The following is a 4,957-nucleotide window of genomic DNA, read 5'->3' on the forward strand; positions in this document are numbered from 1 at the left end:
TAATTTTATAGAAGTTCTAAACACATAAAAATCCTCATAAAATATTTTTAAAAACCCAATAATGTATGACATAAAAAATGGCTACATGCAGAGATGAGAAATTATGTTGTTTGATGGAAAGATTTGATTTTGTAAGGAGCAGCATTTTCCCCCAAAGTGTGTTTTCCCCAAAGTGTGTGTTCCCCCAAACAAAACACTAAGGGGATTTATTTGGGAATGGACAAAGGTCATGTAGAAGAATAAATGGGATCCAATAAATACAAATACATTTAGAAAGATAATTCTAAAGTTTTATTTTTATTTTTTTAATGTTTGTTTTTGAGAAAGAGAGAGACAGAGCGTGAGTGGGGAAGGGGCAGAGAGAGAGGGAGGCACAGAATCCGAAGCAGGCTCCAGGCTCTGAGCTGTCAGCACAGAGCCTTACATGGGGCTTAAACTCATGAACCATGAGATGTGACCTGAACCGAAGTCGAACACTCAATGACTGAGCCATCCATGCACCCTTGATTTTAAAGTTTAAAGATTTGCTAACAAAATTTTAAACTGCATGCTCATTTTTGAAGAAGTATAAGGAGGCTCAATAGAGATAAATCAGATATATAGATTCAGAAATCAGATATAGATTCCAGCATAAATAATAGTTTGGTATGACTAAAAATGTTATATAACAAATCAGTGAAGAAATAAATGCTTACTCTCTAAATGATTTTAGAAGTATTATGCTAATTAGTTAGAGAAGAGAAGCTAGATTTTATTACATATCTTAGGTGGAAATAATGCACAAATATGCTAAAACATTAGATATAAAAGTTAAAATCATTCAAAAGATCTAGTAGAAATAACAGAATATCAATATATTTAGGAAAGGGAGATAAATTTCTAGGTGCAAACTTGTATAGACATAATTCAATATGTTAAATGTTGCATGTCTATAATTTCAAAACCAAATTCATTAGGCATATGGCAAAATGAGATACGATGTTTGCAACAAATAGTATCCTACAGATAACTTTCTTTTTTTATTTTTTATTTTTTTAATGTTTATTTATTTTTTGAGAGACAGAGACAGAGAGACAGAGCGTGAGCTGGGGGAAGGGCAGAGAGAGAGGGAACACAGAATCCGAAGCAGGCTCTAGGCTCTGAGTTGTCAGCACAGAGCCTGATGCAGGGCTTGAACTCATGAACTATGAGATCATGACCTGAACCTATGTTGGACATTTAACTGACTGAGCCACCCAGGCATCCTTGTTTTTAAATTAAAAAAAAAAAAAAAATTAATGTTACTTATTTTTGAGAGAGACGCAGAGAGACAAAGATAACTTTCAAGTCAAATGAGTGAGTTACTAACTCTGCTACAGAAAAAATGCCCCAAATCATTTGACATTTTAGAACAGAAGGAATACAAATGGACGCTAAACACATAAATAAAGGTTTATGTTACAAATAAGTAATGCAAGATTTTTAAAGATGCCATTAACTTTCATAAAACTGGCAAACATAAAAAAATTTCCAAAAGTAGAAATTGTTGGGTGGGGCAAGGATTCTCATAAAGTACTTACATAAGTAAAAATCAACATAACCTTTTGGCAAAACAATAAATAGTTGTTGCCAGAACTCATCCTAAGGAGATGGACACCAATATATGTAGAAAAATTTCATTGTAGTGCTTATGTGACAATAGCAAGCATTCTAATTATGAATAATGACAAAGAGTTAAAAAAATGATACCACAGCCATTGAATTATTATATATCCATTAAAATTATTTCTTAAAGTTCATTGATGACAATAAAAATGCTCAAAATATATTAAATGGGACAAAGGGAAAAATCAGAATACGAACTAGTTTCCTAATTGAATTTTGTGTAAATAAATATGTACATTCAACATGAGTGTATTCTTGAAATAAATCCAATAAGAATATTAAAAGCGATGTAGTTGTAGAATGGTAGTGAAAATATATCTCAGATTCTCTGCACATTTTTGTGTTTGCCTGATATTCTTTTTTTTCCGTGTTAGTCACACTTTGTTATGTGAAGACTCATTCCATCTCTATTAATATATTTTTTTAGTTATTGATTTTTAATTTTTTTTTAATATTTACTGTTTTGAAAGAGAGATACAGAGACAGAGCATGAGTGGGGAGGGGGCAGAGAGACAGGGAGACACAGAATCAGAAGCAGACTCCAGGCTCTGAGCTGTCAGCACAGAGCCCGATGTGGGGCTTGAACTCACAAACTGCGAGTTCTTGACCTGAGCCAAAGTCGGATGCTTAACCAACTGAGCCATCCAGGCACCCATCTATTAACATTTTTAAATAAATGAATATTTAAAATTGAATATACCTTCACATTTATAGAAATAATAATTTTTCTAGCTAATATCTTGTGATATTCCTCCATTAAGTTATTATTTTCTTACTGGATAGAGGAAAAATCAGATATTAAACGGATAAGAACAGGTACCACACTTGATCTTAGCCAAAAGGCTGAAAAGCTACCTATTCTTTTATTATTATGATTATCTCTCCTTCTACTAATGAATCATTCTGAATAGCTAATATAAGTGCATGGCACAAAATTCAGTAGGTACATAGAGGTATTATAGTGAAAGTCAGTCTTTCTTCCTTCTCTTGCTTGCATCCACCTATCCACCTAATCCCCCTCCTTAGTGCAACTGATGTTATTGGGTTTTTGTTTATCATTCCAGATTCGGTTTATACTTTTTAAAATAACCCCCCAACACACACACACACACACACACACACACACACAAACACAAGTGGCAGTATACCATTCTGTACTATTCTGCAAATTGTTTTTCTCAATATTTATTTGATATATTTTCATTTTTTTAATTACTTCAAAGAATTCAATATTAATGTAATGTGATTCATTAATTGTTCCCCTTACGATGGGCAATTGGGTAGTTTTTAGCTAATTTGAATTTGCAAACAATGCTGTAATGACTATCATTATGTACATCCTCTTGCAAAGCAGAGTTGTTGGGTTTCGATTTTTAGTTTTGAAAATTATTAACAAAATTCTTTCCGTAGCTCTATACTGTTTATAAATGGGTATGCTGATTTCCCTTTGACACTATTGGATGTGATCAAGCTTTTTGTTCTTTGTCAACATGGAGATAAAAAATGTCATTTCATTGTAGTTTTAAAATGCCCTTCTCTTTAAGAGTGAGGTTGAGTTTTTCACATTTAACAGTCATTTGTATCTCACTTTGAAGCTGAAGTTTGTGGCATAGTATAATCTGACCTTTGCATCTCAATCCCTGCCTTTTAGAACATAGAACATGCCTTTTATCTCTTCAATAGATGGTGTAACAGTTTAGGTTTATTTTAACTGCAAGTAACATAAAATCCTGACTCCACTGACTTTAACAATAAGGATAATCTTTTCTCTTACATTATATTATGTCTTAAATAGTGAAGGGTTGGATAATTCAGCTACTCATCAAGAAAACTGAGGTCCCTGGTCTTCTATCTTTCTGATTGCCACCCACTAACTAGATTACCTCATGTTCACAAAATGGCTGCATCACAGCTAAACATCTCATTGACATATACAGCATCTAGAAGAAGAAGGATTATTTCTTACCATGAGTTTCTCTCTCTCTTTGACAAAGACACAAACTAAAAATGGACCATAACCTCCCATCAAGAGAGCCCCTATTGACAAGAAAAATGATAATAAAATGAAACTTATTTAAGGTTTGACAATTTGAATTACAGAAAGGTATAAAATGAGTAGTAAATGTGTCCTTCTCTTCCACCTTCAGCCTCTCTCCGAATGAAACCACTGTTAAGTTCTTATAATTGCTTTGAGGAAAACAAAGAAGACAAAGACTGTGCACATACCTGAGTATCTCCTTTTATATTTCATGCATTCATTTGTTTATTTTAAACCCCAAAGTGATATTTTATATATTGTACTAGGCTTCACTTTTTTCACTCATTATTCCTTAAAGATCTTTCTAGTTTGCCCATAAAGTCGTCTATCATAATTTTTTAATATGTCAATCCCTGTTGACCAAGATTTTGGTTTGTTACAGTTGGGGGTTTACTATAAACAATGCTGCAGTGGACATCCTTGTATATTTATTTTGGGATACTCCTTCAAATCCAAATTCCTACTAGTGGATCAAAGAGAAAGTACATTTTAAAATTTGATGGTAGGGGCGCCTGGGTGGCTCGGTGGGTTGGGCGTCCGACTTCGGCTCAGGTCACCATCTCACGGTCCGTGAGTTCGAGCCCCGCGTCAGCTGTGCTGACAGCTCAGAGCCTGGGGCCTGTTTCAGATTCTGTGTCTCCCTCTCTCTCTGCTCCTCCCCTGTTCATGCTCTGTCTCTCTCTGTCTCAAAAATAAATAAACGTTAAAAAAAATTGATGGTAAAATTTACCTCCCAAAAGGCTGTCCCAGTTTAGAGTGCCTGTTTCCTTTTGGTGGTGGAGACTCTTGCCTCTTCCAGGAGCCCTTTAACATCTGTAGGGTTGAGAATAGGTACTCACCAGGAAGCAGATGCACCCCCTCTGCTGGGGGCAGCAGCTGGCCCCCTCTATACACTTTGCCTCCTCCACAGCAAATCTTGGTGATTGTGAGGTGACAGTCTCAGTGTGGGAGCCTCTCTTTGGGTATAGGAAGCATACCTTAGATTTCCCTCATCATGTTAGCATGGTTGTCCTGACTGGCCCAAGGTGGGAGAGTGAAGAACCACATCCTCTAACTCATTCAAATGAAGAGGGCATGTACACAGAGTTCCCCTCCTGCTGCCTAAACAAAAATCCAGATAATCCCAGAGCAGGTGATACTCTCCTAGGCATGTGAAGAAGACTTGCTTTGGCAAGTGGGTCTTCCCCAACTCCTCTCCCACCTGACTGCTACAGAGTACCTGGCTTGTAACACTGCACTTGGCATGTTCGAGGCATCTGATCAGTTGCTGATGTG

At 35.8% G+C, this 4,957-nt stretch overlaps 1 pseudogene; it reads right to left on the reverse strand.

Moving 5' to 3' along the window:
- Positions 1–2,362: 2,362 nt before the first annotated feature.
- Positions 2,363–2,499, reverse strand: LOC131490079 (U2 spliceosomal RNA; annotated as a pseudogene).
- Between the last annotated feature and the right edge of the window lie 2,458 nt (positions 2,500–4,957).

Source organism: Neofelis nebulosa, chromosome 1 (assembly GCF_028018385.1).
Source record: "Neofelis nebulosa isolate mNeoNeb1 chromosome 1, mNeoNeb1.pri, whole genome shotgun sequence".
NCBI classification, from domain to species: domain Eukaryota; kingdom Metazoa; phylum Chordata; class Mammalia; order Carnivora; family Felidae; genus Neofelis; species Neofelis nebulosa.